Genomic DNA, 17,163 nt, shown 5'->3' on the forward strand with positions numbered 1-17,163 from the left:
TGGGGGAGGAATTGGTTCTAGAGGATCTGCAAAGGGAAATCCTGACTGGCAGCCCAGGGTCTGATGCTGGTTTCAGGGCTTGTGTCCCCTGCCATCACATGGGGACTACCAGGAGCTGGCTGGGAGTCCTGCCCAGTCCTGAGGTAAGCTGGACAGGCTGGTGGAATCCTGCTCCCTTCCTTTGGAGTTTACACAGTGACCAAAGAGCTCAGCCCTGCCCCATTCTCCCTCAGTGGTTCTGAACCCTCCAGAGTGCTGCAGTCCCACTTGTGTCCCTTTGTTACAAAACTTCAGGGGAGGATTGAAATGACAGTGAGATGTTTTCACAGCTGTGTTGTCAGCTCTTGGGCCTCCCCAGAACAGGATAAAGCATAGAATATGGACAAATCCAAGAAATCCCTATTCCTTCTGCTTCCCAGGCGTGGCCAGGTGCTGGTATGTCCATAACCTCCCTGCCTGACTCTGTTTCTCTCAGCATTTCTTTAATACACAAAAACATTTTATCAGCATGGAACACATTTGATTGAGAAAACTTCTGATCATCCCAGGCAGGAAAGGATATTCCTTGACAGAAAGACTATTCCTAGTCCATCTGTTCTTAAGGCAATGGATACGAATTAATGTGGATGGCAGTCAATAAACCAGATCCTGGTGCTGCTGGCTGCATCCACCTCTTTACTTGAAAATGTTTTCCTTGTATTATCCTATTCATCATTGTTATTTGAGAACTGTATCACAGCATTATTTTTTAAAAGTGAAGCTTGTCTTGGCTTAGAAAACTCTGGCATGTGGAGAAGAGATGAAATGTTCTTGGGATTGAAGGCAGTTGTTCCTGAGTCTGGCTGGCAGGTGGATCCAGCACATTACCTCCTCCTGTGTGTTGGAGACATTTATTTGAGACCTCCCCAGGGTCGTCCAGCAAAACTCCTGAGGATGAGCTCGATGTCCTTCCTGGAGAGGGGAAGGTGCTGCTCTGTGATGCTGCTAGTGATCCCAGTTGTTCCCAGTGGGGTCACAGAAAAGAGCTCCTCATTGGTAGGCTGGGTGAACACATGCTGCACCAGGGGCTGTGCTTCCAAGGCCCCCAGTTAATTCTTTGTTAAGGATGCCCCTGTGCCAGGCAGGATGATGGAGCAGGTTGGGCTTTTGGCTGCTCCCGCTGAAGTTCATGGGCGCCCTCTGTCCCAAATAAGACTATCCTTGAGGGGAGTCCCTTGACGAGGTGACACATCTCATCCCCCCAGGGCTCAGAAGTGAGCCTTGCAGGAGGAGGAGGAGGCTGTGGCAGAGTCATGGGGGCACTCCTGGCCCCGTCGCTGCTCCCCCCGTCGTTGGGGGAACGGGGCACCCATGGCTTGGGACACGTCCCATCCCAGGTCTGCTCCTGCCTCTCTTCCTCTGCGTCTGGACAAGACCCCTGGGGAATCCTGCGTGCCTGTCCCCAGGGGAGTTCTCTGCCCATCCCAGGGGGATTCCTGTATCTCCCCCAAGGGAGGAACCTTTCCCACAAGAGAGTTTTCTGCTCCCACCTCCGAGTTTTCTGTCCTCCCGGGGGGATTCCTGCGCCCCGAGGGAGGTTTCTGCCCTCAAGGAGAGTTCCCCGGGGGGATTCCTGTCGCTCCTGAGTCTTTTAAGCCCCTCCAAGGAGGGGTTCCATCCCTTTCCAGGGGGATTCTGCCCCAGGGAGGTTCCCGGTCCCGCCCTGACCCCCGACCCCTCGACCCCCGGGGGCGTGGCCGGCGGGGCGCGGCCGGGGCGTGTCCAGGCGGGGACGGTGACGCAGTGGGCGGGGCAGGGCGGGGCGGCAGCGGCGGCAGCGGCGGCTTCCAGCGACTTCGGCAGGCGGTGAGTGCGGGCGGGGCCGCGCTGCCCACGGGGGATGCTCGGCCCCGAGCGGGGCCGCGCGGGGGGAGCTCTGCCCCCGTGACCCCCATGGGGCTGCCCGGGGGGTGCTCAGCCTCCCCGGTGGGCCAGACCCGGAGGGCTCTACCCGTATTGCCTCCCCCGGGGATGCTCTGCTGCCCCCCGAGAGGATGCTCGGCCCCCCTCTCCCCGTGGGGATGCTCAGCCCCCCCCGGTGGGGCTGGACTCGGGGAGCTCTGTCCTTTTAGCCTCCCCCCGGGGATGCTCTGCCCTGTTCCCCCCCTCTCCTCCACTGGGGATGCTCCCCGTTGCCTCTCGGGCGGGGCTGCGGTGGGGATGCTCAGCCTGTCGTGCCCTGGGGGATGCTCTTCCCCGAGGGGGTTTCATCTCCCACCCCGTTACACTTTGGAGGGGGTGTCTGAGTCAGGGTGTGCTGAGCTCCCCCATTTCCCTTGGGTTGAGGCTGAGGGGTGTTATTTGCACCCTAAGCTGGGTTGGAGGGGGATGCTTCCCCATCCCTACGGGGTGTGCAGGCAGTGGGGTGAAGGGTGGGCACATCCCCCGTGGCTGCATCGAGGGCAGGGAGGGGGCAGTGAGTCCTCAATGCAGGAGCGGGCGCCTTGATTTTCAGCTGCTCTCTGCCCCTGGCTGCCCCTCATATGCTCCCAAACTGTCCCTTTGCATCCCCTCCCCCAGCTTCTACCTTATACTGAGGGGAGGGCAGGAATGCTGGTGAGCCTGGTCTTACCATGGCCTTCTCCTACTCCTCTGATTTCCCAGCACTGTCTTCTCCCACCTTCCTCAGTGCTGCCTCCAGCCCTGGAGCATCCACCCAGTGCTGAGCTCTGTGTCAGCCCCACTGAGCATCTGCCTGGCTCCCAGCTCTGGGCTGGACTGGCTCGTGGGGATGCTGCCACACAGATGCTCCTGGAGCCCAGCACCAGGTAAATGCCTGCCAAGCTGGGCCAGCTCAGAACTGGGAGGATGCTCATGGACCTGGTTCGGAGCTGAACATTGGCTCATGTGCTCGGGGCCAGAGCAGCAGAGAATCCAGGCAGCCTGACTAGCTCCAACTGTACCCACACTGGTTCCCAGCCTCTGCTGGCTGGTGCCATCACTGCTACTGCAAGCTGCCTCTGGACAGCACTATTTGCTCCTGAATATCCAGCCTTGAAGGGCTTGTTTATCCTCTAAATTGCATCATTAGAGCAGCAATTGGCTTAGGGAGCTGGGTTTTGTTAAAGCTGTGCAAACCCTTCTGGGGAGGCCCTGGTTTTGGCCAAGTCAGGGTTGGCAGAGTGTTCATTTTAGCTCATTTGCCACCATCTGCTGGATGCTGGAATGAGGTTCTTCTGGTGGGTTTGATACCACCAAGCTACTGTGTGCAGGAGCTGGTCCAGAGGAAAGTGTGAGCTAGAGTTTGGGACCTGGGTGAATGTGCTTGTGTGGTCTGGGAGTTTCTTCGTTGTGGTGCTGCCCACGCAGCAGGAGATGGAAAGTTGGTGTCTTTGTGTCTCTGATGGTCTGAGAGTCTCAGGTACCTGTTCTCCTGGGGCCATCACGGTGTGCTGCTCCCTGTCTGTGCTCCCTGGGGAACAGGACTGATCTCTAGGGACTTCCCCCTGGCACCCTGTGGTGCTCAGGTGCACAGGTGCCTTCCCAGCTTCAGTGCTTGCTCCTCCTGCAGCTCTTTCCCAGGAGTCAGACCAGAGGCTGTCTGGGACCAGTGTCAGCAGCAGGAGGGCAGGGTTGCCTCTGAACTGGCAGGTTTCTGAGACCCCAGTAGTGGGACTGATGGACAGATCCAGCTTTCTGGAGTGGCCAGCTTGGCAGATGTGGGATTAAATTCCCGTCCCTGTGCAGCTTTGTGCCTTTGTGGTGAGCGGGTCTTGCTCCGCAGCAGTGGCTTGGTCCAGCTGTGCTTGGCAGCAGCTCCAGTGCAGGTGTGGAGGGACTGGCCATGCTGAGATTTGGGTTCCTGCCTGTCTCAGCTGTCTCAGAAGACACCAGCAATAAAACCCCCACTGAAACACTTGTCATCTGCATTTTTGGAGGGACGTTTTTGCAAGTCTTGTCCTTTGGGACACCTCCCACTGGGGGCTGGGAATGGGGACAGGGATGAGGAGGAGGCTGAGTGAGTGTGAGTTGGTGGGTCCCACTGTGCTGGGAGAGGATGTGGAGATCCTGAGTCAGTGCTGGGAAAGAGCCTGACACTGTGCTGGAGATGGAAGTTCACAGTGGAGCTGGGAGAGGCATTCTTGGAGCCTCAGGGAGCTGAACTCAAATTGGGGCCAAACTGGGAATACCTCTGGAGGGCTCCACTCTGTGCACATGGAGAGATGTTGACATGAGTGTCTATCCTCTGCCTGGGGAATGCCATTTCAGGGTTTCCAGCAAAGCAGAAGGATACTGTATTCTTTATCTAACCTTGAAACATTAATTCACAGTTAATTTCCTCCTAAAGAATGCTTTGGTGAGCCAGAGGTTTCCCAGATGGCTCCCAAAACTGAGCTGTGAGGTGTCTGACTATTAACTGGAGGAGAAGGCATTTGGATCCATTGCCCAGCTTCCCACCCAGAGAGGTGTGAATGACAGCACCCTCCTTATGGACTGTTTCTGGGATGTGCCAAGCACCAGGTGTGGGGTGACAGACCTGACCCAGGTCTGCCGTGGGCCCTGCAAGTGGGGCCAAGCCTTGGCCAGCCTCCTGGGGGATGTGGCTGGGAGTTTTCAGTGCTTAAAGGCCTCCTCTGTGAGCAGATGAAAGGCTTGGAGGTGGATGCTGTGGGTGTGCTCACACGGGCTGGCATTTGGGAGGGAGGAGGGAAGCTATCACATGGAACAACTGCAGTGTTGGGGAACAGGTCTGTGCTTGGGCCCATCTGGAGCAGAAGTTGTGGAAAATGATTCAAGGCTCTTTGCTAAAAAAAGCTGTGCTGATATAATTGGATTTTATTTCTGTTTGTTGTGTGGTCAAGCAGGTTGAAACCCTTGTGGGGACAGGGTAAGAGCCGTGAGTTCATTTGTAGTTTGAGGATATCCTGAGTAATCAGGCTGAAAAAGCTGGGGAAGTCTGGAGAAGAGGAGGTTGTGTGGAGATCCCACAGCCCCTTCCAGGGTGTGAAGGGGCTACGAGGAAGCTGGAGAGGGAGTCTGCATAAGGGAATGGAGTGACAAGTCAAGAGGGTTCAGACTGAAAGAAGAGAGATTTAGATTAGATATTGGGAAGGAATTCGTGGCTGTGATGGTGGGGAGGCCCTGGCACAGGGTGCCCAGAGGAGCTGTGGCTGCTCCTGATTCCCTGGAAGTGTCCAAGGCCAGGTTGGACAGAGCTTGGAGCAACCTGGGATTAGTAGGAGGTGTCCCTGCCCATGGCAGGGAGTTGGAGTGAGCTGAGCTTTAAGGTCCCTTCCAGTCCAAGCCATGCTGTGATTCTGTGGTTTTATGAATTAGATGGCTGCTCATCTCTCATTTTTGTGCAAAACTGTGCCTTGAGCAGCCCTGCTGCCCCTCAGCCCTAGGCAGCACTGGCAGGGCAGTGGTTCCTGCCCACTGGAGCATCTGGGAGCTGGTGTCAAACCTTCTCCAAAAGCCACTGGCGAGGAGGGGACTGACCCTGTGTCCTCCACACTGCCCTTCCTTAGCTGAATCTTCACCCTGATGTTTTAAGCAGCTTGTGGGTCGCTGTCTCCAGCTCTGTAATCCTGCAGGACTGACAAGGCCAGAATTTATCTGAAATGCAGATTATTTTTTTTTTTCTGCTCCTGGTTTTCAGTTCTGCCACGCTTCTCTTAGCTAGCGCGAGGAGGTGCCGGCTGGGTGGCTGCCTTTAATTGCATCCAGAAATAAAAAAAGAAGAAAACAAGTGGCGGATGAGAGCTCGTTTCCCCATCCCTGTCCATGTGAGCGGTTTCCAGGAGAGGGCAGTTCTGGGGGATTTTTGCTGCGTGGTGCCTCCTCCCTGCAGTGCTGCCGTGCTGAGCCGCCCGTGCCGGGGGTCGCGGAGGCAGAGCCGTGCCCGGAGCAGGGAGGGGTCCGGGCTCGGCTGCTCGGGGGCAGCAGAGGCGCTGCCAGCCCGCTCTCCATCGCAGCGGGCAGGGATGTGCGGCAGGGCCGTGCTCGCTGCTCGGGGGCAGCAGGGGCGCTGCCAGCCCGCTCTCCATCGCAGCGGGCAGGGATGTGCGGCAGGGCCGTGCTCGCTGCTCGGGGGCAGCAGGGGCGCTGCCAGCCCGCTCTCCATCGCAGCGGGCAGGGATGTGCGGCAGGGCCGGCCCGGAGGAGGCTCCTCCTGCCTGGATCCGCATCCCGCCCCCCGGAGCCGCCAGGGCAGCACGCACGGGGAGCGAGGGCCCTTCCCGCAATCGCTGCATTTAAACCTAGCGTTCCCAGCCTTTCCTGGTGGAATTCTCTCTGCAGTTCCAGGTTTCCTCCTGGCCACATCATGGTGTGATGTGCTGGGACAGGACAAACGCTCTGCAGCCGTGGGGTGCCTGGGGAATCCATAGCCCAGAGGAAGGAGCTGCACTGAACATGGGAGGGCTGGAGCCTGGGAGAAGGGGCTCTCTGGCCCCAGCCCAGCTCTCACCTTTTCAGAGTCTCATTAGTCCAGAGCATCCTCACATGGATTTTTTCCTGCCAAAGCCTGGCCTTTCTGGTCCCAGAATTGGGAAGATGTTTATAGCCTCACTGTGGCATTAACACAGGTGTCCTAAACCTAATCTCTTGAATATGAGTTAAATAGGCTTGGTGGTGGTGCCTAGAACTGCCCCCCGTGCAGACATTCCCAGTGCCAGGGGCTGTGGGCTCAGAGGAGAAAGATGGGCTTGTACAAAATCCATAATCCACTTAATCTTCCCTGTAATTCAGTGTCTGGCAGCTATAATTAAGTAGATCTGGGCTTCTTTCAAGCATCTCCCCCAAACTGTTTTCCAGGAAGGAGTCAGGAAATGTCCAGAGGTTATTTTTGGCTGTGCCAGATTTATTCACATGCTGATCAGCCAGGAGAGGAGTTATTCCAGCCCCACAGTGCCCCACATAACACCAAGTGCTGTGTGTGGGTGTGGTTTCCCTGGGAGACATTGGTGGATGATGCTCCTGTTTGCGGATGGAGCTCTCAGGAACCACCTTGGAGGTGTGTCCTGTGAGCCCACTTGGGGCCCTCAAATGGGGCCAGAGCCAGGGGACACAGGCTGTGTGCCTCATCCTCTGTCCCTGGGGATAGCCCTGAGCCCTGTGTCCTGCGGTAGTGGAGGGCTCTGTGCCTTCCTGCTCCATCCCGAGGAATACCCAGCTTGGTTGGGGTCTCCCTGGATGACACCTGGATTTGGGGAGTGCAGGGAGCTGTTTCAGGGCTCTTTTGGGCATGGTGTTGTTTCAAGGATCAGAAAGGGCCATGGTCTGGGTCTGGTATGGTTTCTCTGCAGGATGTAGTGGCTCTAGTGCTCCTGGATTTTCCCTCCTGTGTTTGCTTTCCCTGGCATGCTGTGGAGCTGGGTTCCTGCTCTTGGGAAGGAGTGGTGGGAGTGAAGGGTGAGTGTGGCACAGCCAAATCCTGCTTTTCTCCTGTATCTGCAGAAGGGAATGTTTCCCTGGGGCATTCTGGTGTTGCTACAGCTGGTTTCTGGCCATGGATTGGGATCTGCCAGGGTGGGAATCACGGGGACATCGTGCTGCTGGAGCCTTTACCACCCCGGCGTGCTGTGACATGTCTCCCACCCAGCTGAGGATGGAATCACTGTTGGCTGTGTCCCTGTGCAGGGATGCTGGAAGCAGCAGAGATCACATCCCTCCAAGTTGCTGTGGGCCTTGATGCACTGCTAGATGGGCAAAGGGGGCCCAATCCCCACATCTCCTCCAGCCAGGGCTGTATCTGCCAGCAATGTGGGCTAAGGCAGGCTGGGGAGGGCTGAGGAGGCCATGTGGGGGTAGAGAAGCAGCAAACTGAGGGCTCTGAAGGATCCATGGAGATGTTGACCAACCCAAATTTTCAGGTTTTGCTGCTTGGAAAACCTGGCTGTGCTAGAGAATGGATGGGTGGAAGTTCTGGAGATTCCCATGTGCCTGTGGAAAGCTGCTGTCCACATTCCACCCCAGCATCTCAACATGTGGAAGCAGATGTGCCTTTATTGGGATGGAGTCTCAGGTCACTGCTGGTGTCCCTTGGAGAGCCTCCTCTCAGAACCCTTTCAGGGGTTTGGGGTCTCCATGCACCATGTGCTCCATAACGTGGCTTTACTCATTGTAACCCATCAGGTTTTAGGGCCAGAAGGCTCATCTCTCCTGACCTGAGCTTTCCTTTGGTCCCAGATCCAGAAAGGGTTTGCTTTGCTGCTGTTACCTGTCTGACATCCAGATGTGCCACCCAGAGAGCAGCTTGTGTTTGATGGAGAGAGACTCTTCTCCCCAGCATCAAAACCTGGATGATAATCACTCAATTAGAGCAAACACTTTGGGCTGCCATATTAAAAAAAGAGCATTTTTTCCTGCTTTTGATCATCTGCTTCTAGTTAGTTTAGTTAGCAGACTTTCACTGTGGCCATTTTTGGAGTTGGCAGCCAGAGCATCCCTGAAAGCAGAAGTGGCTTTTGTTCTTTGTGTTTGTGTTTTGTCTCCTAAAGTGAGGCTGCCATGAGCCCCAGCACTGCTGATCAGTGCCTGGCTCTCTGAGAGTGCCGGTGTCGCTTTCAAATCACACGTTGTCAATAAATCTCATTGCGAGTGCCCTGCAGCAAATGGCATCAGCCTTCATGAGGAGAGCTCTCCCACACGTCCTCCTGCTGCCTAAAAATACCAGTGCTTGAGTTCTCCCATGACTTGGCTACTGCACAGCCTCCGTTCCTGCCTGAGACACGGCTCATGGCTCGCTGCAGGACATCTGCTGTGCCCCCAGGGCACACTGCCCTCCAGAGCTGGCCTCTAGGTAACACAGCAGCTGCAGCACTTCGGGCTAAATGAACATTTATTACCTTTACTCTCTGCGCTGTGAGGAGTGTTCATAATCAGGGCTGTGGGGTCCAGGAGAGGAATTATGGCATCTTCTCTGGTGGCCACTGAGGGCCCATAGCATTGAGGAAAGAATGAGTTTTGGGGATTTCATGTAGCATCAAGCAAAATACCCTCAAAACCCTCTGTTAACTCTCTGCATGTGTCCTGAGAGTCTGTTCCATTATCTTTGTAAGTACAATTTACCTTTTCACATCTGGCTTTGAGATGTGGGATACCGAAAAGGTGACAAGTGTTTTGCTTTGAGGTCTCTGTTCAGTGGGTGAATGCAGAGGGCTCCCGGCGGGGATGGAGCTGCCGCGGCTGCGAGCGGGCGGGCGGGGACAGGGACAGGGGCAGGGGCAGGGAGGGACACGGACACGGACACGGACACGGACACGGACACAGCCCCCGACACTCCCGTCCCTCCCGGCAGCGCTGGGGCCGTGCGAGGCTCTGCGGGCGGGGGTCCCTGGGACTCACAGGGATGGATGGGTGTCTCCTCCTGGCTGATGCCAGCTCTTTTCCACTCGGGACTCCCGGCCATGCTGCTGGCGCTGCTGGTGCCCCTGTCCCTGTCCCTGTCCCTGTCCCTGTCCTCGAGCGGGCACAGCAGGGACAGCGTGGAAGGGCTGACAGGAGGGCGGGATCAGCGCCTCTGGAAGGATGTTCCAAAATCCGGGGGGATTGACCTGTGTCTCTCTGGGACTCGCTCGTAGGGTGTGGGGATATCCCGGGGTTGCTGTCACCTGTCACGGGCATGGCCGATCAGGACCCCACATTCCTCACAGGTCACCCCAGGCAGAGCTCTGGAGGTCAGCCCCCCCTGGAGTCACCAGCGTGGCTTTCAAAGCCATTCTCAGATGGTTGCTCCCCCATTTGTTCTCTTTCTGTTCAGCTTTCCCCATCATATCCCTTTTCTCATCATTCATTATTTCTCTCCAGGTGAAGGCTTTTTAATAGCAGCTCACATTTTAGCCATTTTTGAGTAATTTCCTTTCTTCTACTCCAATTTTCTTCATCTTCATAACTAGGAAGCCTTTATTTGTCCTTGGCCAGAGGGGAGGTGTCTGTTACTGCCTGTATTATCATATTCCAGGAGGTTTGATCGGGTTAATGAAAATCCTTCTGGTTTTTTGTGTGTCACTTCCACTCCCATCTTCTTTCGCATGATTTCTTAAGGAAATTAAACCAAAAGCCTTGTTGCATCATGGCCTTTTCTCTCCCCTGCTTACTTTGAGTGTGTTGGTCTCTGATGGGGAGGAGGACTAGGAATGCTCGAAGGTTTGTGATGGCTGTTGGAGAAAACAGAGCCAGGGGACACCTGGAGAGATGTGGGACACCAGGGCCAGCAGTGCAGGGCTGGGGCTCATTGCCCAGAGCACAGGGCTGTGAATGCAGCCAGGAGTATGAGGGACAGCAGGCTGTATCCCCCAGCCCACGAGCTGGGGTAGCAGCACCGGTATTTGTGCTGTGCAGCTGCTTCTCCTGAGCTCAGAAGGGATCCAGAGGAGGATCCAGCCTCACAAATGCAGGGTTAGCCTGGGATTTGGGAGGCCTGGGCTGTGTTTGCAGGTGCAGACTCACACGTGGCTGTGCTCGAGGGCTTTTCCTGCAGCAGCAGGAGCTGCAGCTGCTTTAAGCTGATCTTCTGGAGTGTAAACTGCAGTGACAGGGGAGCCAGAGGAGATTTTCTGCTCCTGCCCGAGCTACAGCAGGGAGAGACAGTAGAGCTTTCCCAGTGGCTGCTGCAAAATCTGGTTCCTTTGGTAGTAATGTGGGGATTGTAGCAGTGCTGGCAAGGGAAATCTTGGGGGTCCTGGGCGAAGCATGATGTGGAGTCAGGACCTCAAGTGTGCCAGTGGAAAAGGACCAAGGTGCTTCTTGGAGTGTCCTTGGAGCTTGTTGCCCTTTGCAGCAAGGAATGGGGCATCTCTTGAGTGTGTCCCCTCCTGTCCCAGCCCAGCCTGGGGACAGGGATCACCCCTTCCAGCTCAGAATATTCTGTGAGTCAGTGCCAGGCTGGGGAGGAGAGTTTGCTGGGAATTCGTGCAGCCTGGAGATGCTCTGCCCACACCTTACAGTGAGGGAGCAATGTGTCTGCCTGGCAGTTCAGCTGGGGACTTCTCTCCTGTGCAGATGAGTTCCTGCTCCTTGGCACCAGATCTGCCGTAGAGCTGCACTCTGAAGGTTTCCCCCTTCCTTGACTTTGCCTTCATCTCTGGTGTTTATTTTGGCAGCTGTTCTGCTGATTTCTCTTCAACCAGCATCCCTCAGGCCTGGGGCCTGGCTGAGCCCCAGGCCCTTGCCAGTCCCACTGCTGGAGGAGATTGGACTTGCCATTCCTGCATCTTGGTGCTGTTCCCTGCCTGATCCCAGCTCCCTTGTGGTCCCTCCCAGGATGAGGAGCTTGCTGAGTGACACTCAGCACAAGGGCACTTGTAACTTGGTCCTCACCAGGTGCCCACAGGGTCCCTTCTGCTGGGGGATCCCCAGACTTGTGGCCCCATTAGAGGGGGATGCACAGAGGCAGCTCCATCCCAGCTCATCCCACATCCTTTTCACTTTGCTTGTGTTCTGCTGAGTGCAAAGGCCTGCTGGGAAGACAGGGCATGGTCACACATGATGCAGCTCTTTGGGTGTGGTTTGGAGCAATGTTTCCTGTCCAGCTGTGAGAGAGACCTGGATAAATGGAGGAGAAGGGATTGGCACTGGCCCCTGCTTGTGTGGATGCTTGTGTGGCTCCTCTTTCCAGGAAGCATTGAGGGCTTCTGTTGTTCTCTCCAGCCTCTCTTGTGATGGTGGGGAGTTGGGCTCTGTAATTGAGGAGATCTGAATAATCCACTGAGGAAGCTGCTAATTCGAAGATATGTCTATAATAATTAAATCATTATCTGGAGGGAAGAGAGAGCAGATACCAAAACGGGGTTAATTAAAATCCAAGCCCAGGATGACTTGGGCTCTGGGCCAGAGCAGAGCAGAGTCTGTTGGGGATGTCTTCATGTGTAATTGCTTTTCAGAACATCAGTCCCCACCAGAAAACTCATCTGTTTCCCCTCAGGAGACTTGGATTGACCCAGAAACCCTCTTGCCTTGCCCTGTCCCATGTTCCCCAGACCAGACACAGCTGGAGGAGGCCACATACTTTGCAAAGGGCAGAGGAGATGGCGAGACCCAGTTTGGGAGGGTGTTTTGTTCTTGAGCTTCAGTCACTGGATTCCACCTTATCTCTGGAACCTGTAGGTCCTTATCTCATTTCAGCCATCAGAACTGGCTGATGCTCTTGAGAAATCCCTGCGAGCAAGGAGCAAGGCGGGCTGGGATCCATCCTTGCTCTCTGTGTGGAAGGATTTGGACATGCAGAGATGCCAGAGGGACCCAGTGCCTTTGGTTGTAGGGAGAGATGAATCCTGTTTGGGTTCACTCTGCAGCAGGGACTGGGTCTGGCTCTCTCTCAGCAGCAGCCTGCCCTGAGCCCGGGCCAGCTGTGGGGGCCAGGCCCGGCTGAGCAAGAGGCAGCTCTGCAGCGTTTGGCTCAGATCCCTCAGCCCCCCGCGGAGCTGGTGACTCTTCCCTCGGCGCTGAATAAATTCACACCACCAGTGCTCACGGGGTGTGACTAAAGCAGGGCAGGCGCTGGTTTGGCAGCGAGGGGGAGGACCCAGCTCCAGCCCGGCAGGCTCCCAGATGAGATAACTCCTCGGCAGAAGTGTCGTGGGGGCGGGAGGGATGTACCGTGGCAAAACCTCTAGTGAAATCATGGAAAATCACCAGCCATTCCTCTGTGCCTCAGCAAGGACTGAAGCTGTGCCCTGCTCTTGGGGAAACTGAGGCACAAAGCCTCACTTTCCCAAAGGTAAGGGGACTTTGCAGTGCTGCCCCCTCTGTGACAAGCACAGGATTTTCTCCCAGTGGTTGTGGATCACTTCCCTGTGCCTTGTCCCCTGCAGAGGAGTTTGCATCCACCTTGGGCTGGAAACCAGCCCGATTGCTGGGATGGATCCCAGTGCTGCCTTCCCTGGCAGAGCCACCCAGGGGCTGGTTCACCTCCATGTGCTGCTTCTGTAGGGATTGCATTTCCTTCTGCTGCTGTTTAAAGTAACCGTCCTTGAGAGAGAAATCAAAGACTCAACACCTCAACATGAGGAAGAACTTCTTTCCATGGAGGAGGGCAGAGCACCAGAACAGCTGCCTGGGGAGGGCGTGGAGTTTCCCTCCCTGGAGACATTCCAAACTCACCTGCATGTGTCCCTCTGACATCTCTTGGGCCTTGACCCTGCTTTGAGAGGGTGTTGGACTAGATGATCAGAGGTCCCTTCCAACCCCAACTGCTCTGGGCTTCTGGGATGCTAACAGAGCAAAGGACAGGGGGTTTGGTTCAAAGTTATAGAACAAATATATGAGCCATGTGTACACTCAGCAGAAAAGCAATGGGAAAAGGAAATGGCTGTAACTGGAATTGTGCCTTTTGTGTTTGGTTTGGTGGCTGCTGAAACCCCTCCTTGTCCCTGTGGATGGATCTGAGTGCACACCATGTCCTGGAAGAGGGATGTGAGCTTGGTCTCATAGGTCAGGTACATCCATCTCCTCCCTTCCAGGGCACATGGTGGTTTTCCAACTTCTTGTGCACCAAAGGAATTGGGATTTCTCCAGGATTTCCACAGTCCTGTCTTTCAGTGATGCTGCTGGGTGCAGGTGACTGCAGTGGGGTGTGATTACAGGATTTGGGAGTTTGGTTTGTGATTTTGCTGGTTCAGGTGAACACCTCATGCCAACTGGAGCAGCTGTGCCACAGAGTGAAATCCAGCTCATGTTCCAGCAGCCACATTCCCATGCTCCTCCAGAACACTCCCTGTGCTTCCACACGGGCTCCTGGGACCCTCAGGTCTTCAGAAGCATCCTCAGACCTGTGGTCCTCTCTCCTCCCAGCTGTGTCTTTGGCTGTTGCAAACCCAGGGATGAAGTCTCAAGATGAGCCTGGGCTTGCTGAATCTCTGGGCCAGGCTTGAGAATCCCACTTGTCAGAGGGATCATCCAGGCTGGAGCCCCTCCAAGGCCCATTTCTGTCTGTCACATCACCCCAAAGTGCAAGGGCAGGAGGTTGGTGTGGCTTTACCCTGGCAGTTCTGTCCCTGCCACATTCCTCCTTGGAATATCCTGAGATCCCACCTTTCTCTGGGGTCAGGGCAGGACAGGTGACCCACTTTGGAAACAGGGAAACTGAGTCAGGACCCCCAACACAACCCCCACAACAGCTCCCAGGGTGACAGAGTCCTGCAGGTTCCTGTAGATGTCTGTGTGACCATGTTTGGCTGCCAGCCCTGGGGAGTTCAGCTCCATCCTCCCCCTAGGGCCAGTGCAGATTTTGGCTCCTTGTCTGACAAGGTTCTGCTGAGGAACGATTGTGTGTCTGCACAATGAGGAGCAGGTGGCTGTCTGAAAATACCCTCTGGAAGTGGTGTGTAATGCCTCCCCTCCCACTGGGAAGTATAAATACCAGTGCAATGCTAGCGTTTACTGCTCCCTGCAAAGAAACTGTCAGATCTGGACATTTTTCCTCACAGATTCTCCTCTGGTTTAGCAACTTGGAGTGAGCAAGGGTTGAGGTGGGAGCTGCTTCATGGGATTGGAGCAAGTCTTTGGGGAAGAAGTGTGTCCTTTAAAGTAAGATACTGGGAGTAGCTGCCTTTTATTGCTTGCAGTGTCCCTGTCCCCACCCTTTAGGGGCACCCAGGGCTTCCCAACACCTGAGCCAGCTCCAAACCCTGGGAGAGCTGCCCAAATGTCCTGTTCTCCCACTGCTGCATCTCCAGCAAGGGACAAGTTGGACACTGTCCCCTTGGGGGCAAAGGACACCCTGTGCAGGCGTGGGGCCCCCAGGAGAGCTCCAGAGCTGGATGAGGGAGGAAGCACCGCTGCGTCTTTTCTCAGGTCTGCACCACATTCCCAGCCCCGAGCTCGGCAAATCCATCTCACCTTCTGGAGTGGGAATCCAACCCTCTGCTGCTAAAAGCTGGCACCTTATTTCCATCCAGAATGCCTCATTTCCCCTGCTATCCCTGGGGGTCCTGGCCACGGGCAGCCCCTGGCAGCGGGCAGGACCATCTGTGCAGGTCCCTGCTGGGGCGGCGCTGGCACCGTGTGGGCCCCATGCAAAAATGCAACTTCTGCTCCCAAGAGACCACAGAGTGTCCTGGGAGTAAATGAGGGCACCTGGGAGAAAAGCTGGGGTGAGGCAATATCTGCTGACTGCTTTTCAGCTTTTTCCCCAAGTATCCCCCAGGATGGAGAAGTCAGGATGCTTCACCCCACAGCAGGATGGCTCCAGTCCAGCCTTGTAAAACTCTAAGAAACCTGTGGAGTGTGTGGAAAGGGGTTTGTGCCTGGGCCCAGTGATAGAGGGAGGGAAGGAAGGATGGAGGGGGGCCCTTGGGGGCTGTGGGACTGTCCAGAGGGGTCCAAGCAGCTCCTGGCACATGTGGAACTCAGCTGGTGTCTGCTTTAGATATTGTGGCATGACCAGCACCTCTCCTGAGGTCTCAGGGCACCTGGGAGGGGAAATCCCAGCCCATGACCCACAGGAGCATGTGGCAAAAGGCTGCTCCAAGACTTGCTGCAAGTGAACATTTCCAGGTCCTACACTTGAATCAGTGATTTCTACTGTCAAGCCAGGGCTCTTCAGCATCCCCTTTGTCTTGTGTGCAGAATGATCTCCCTTTTCCCAACTCTAATTGCCATATCTCTCATTGAGGGTAGGCGAGATGGTGGCTTGGTAGAGATGGTGAGGATGTTCCCCCTCTGCTATCCCACTGCTCAGCAGGTCACTGCTGAGCTTCCCTGAGGAGGGATTGATGGCTCAGCATGTCCTGGCTGCTTCCAGGTGGTGTCTGACTTCAGTGAGGGTGGGCAGGGCTGGTGCTGGGATGTGGCTCTGTCTGCAGGGGCTGGGTTTGGGATGAGCTTGCTGGGAATGCCAGGATACAACATTTGCAGCCTGTCCTGGGGTCATGTTTACAGCAGTATCATGCATCAAAAGAGTTCCTGAAAGGTCAAACTAATACTGAAAGGGCATCAGACTCTGGTCCCACCTGGATCTGGCAGGGAGGGGTCAGTGTTGGGGGTGGCAGAGCATCCCCCTGGATTTCCCTGCCATGGACCCTCTGGCAGAGGGATTCTCCTGGTGCAGCAGTGTCCTGGGAGGCACAGAGAGCCCCAAGAATCCTGGACTGGCTGTCCCCACCTGCCTGGGGGTTTCAGGCCAGGCCAGAGGGGCTTTGGCTGCTCTCTGTGGGGGCAGGAGGTCTCACCCTGCTCATAGGGCTGCTCCAGCCTTACACCTCTGTGTGTGTCCTTGGTGGCCTGGGATGAGGGGGGAATGTGACCTCCCCCAGTGGAGACACCCCCAGACCCTGGGCACTGAGGAGCTTTGGGTCACCAGCATTGCCTTGTCCAGGACAGGTTGGTGCTTCACTGAGCATCCTCAGGGTCAGGGCACAGCAATTTTTGGGGACCAGTGGAATGGGATGGGTGCATCCTGGACCAGCATCAGTTCTGTGTAAGATCCCTGTGATTCTGTGATCACCCTCCCCAGGCTGAGGGACTGGCTGTGCTCATCTCCCCATCTCCCTGCACAAGCAAACAGGAATAACAGGATGTGACTGTGGGCAGGAGCAGGTTTGCAGTGAAACAACCCCCCCCAGAACCACCCGTGCACAAGCTCAGCCATGGGGGAATCAGAAAGAACATCAGCTCTTGGCTGTAAATCTGTGCCTCCTCCTGCACTGTGTGGGTCCAGCCCCTTGGATGGCCTCTGTGGGTTGTGGGAAGCTGCCGTGGCCCTGCTGGAATTGGCATCTGCAGAGTCTCCTCCTGGTAAGGGTGTCTCTCCTTTGCAGCTGGGATGAATTTCCATCCCATCATCTCTCTGGTCAGATTTATGTCTTGGTCAGTCCCTACAGCATTTCCTTTCCTTGAGGGCTTGCAGGGCTCTTCCCTCTGTGCCTTGATTAATATCTCTTAATTCATCTGCTAATTTCTCCCAGTTCCCCAGCAGCAGCTGGCTGAGGCCATGCCCATTGGCTCATTTTGCCCTTGGAGTTGTGCTCAGGAGCTGCCAGACCTGCCCAGCCTGGATGCCCCTCGAGTGGAGGCACAGCAGAGGAGGGGGCAGGAAAGTCACCTCGTTTAGGCACTGCACCCACATTAACAGGGCTTAGCCCTGGGCTAGGATTGGTTTTTGCTCTTCTTGGCCCTTGATCTCCCTGGAGTCTGGGACATCTTATCCCCAGGAAAGCTGGCAGGGAGCCACATGCCTGTGGG

At 55.8% G+C, this 17,163-nt stretch overlaps 1 protein-coding gene across 4 annotated transcripts in view; it reads left to right on the forward strand.

The window, feature by feature from the left end:
- The first annotated feature begins 1,776 nt into the window (after positions 1–1,776).
- The window catches only part of PPFIA4 (PTPRF interacting protein alpha 4), a 53,328-nt gene continuing 37,941 nt past the window's right edge, over positions 1,777–17,163 (forward strand). For 2 of the 4 annotated variants that reach the window (XM_056511512.1, XM_056511513.1), the window contains exon 1: positions 1,777–1,845. The gene's annotated coding sequence lies outside the window, so the exon portion shown is untranslated. The remainder of the gene's footprint in view (positions 1,846–17,163) is intronic. The other 2 variants (XM_056511511.1, XM_056511510.1) reach the window with 2 other exon arrangements.

Source organism: Oenanthe melanoleuca, chromosome 26, assembly GCF_029582105.1.
Source record: "Oenanthe melanoleuca isolate GR-GAL-2019-014 chromosome 26, OMel1.0, whole genome shotgun sequence".
Taxonomy (NCBI): Eukaryota; Metazoa; Chordata; class Aves; order Passeriformes; family Muscicapidae; genus Oenanthe; species Oenanthe melanoleuca.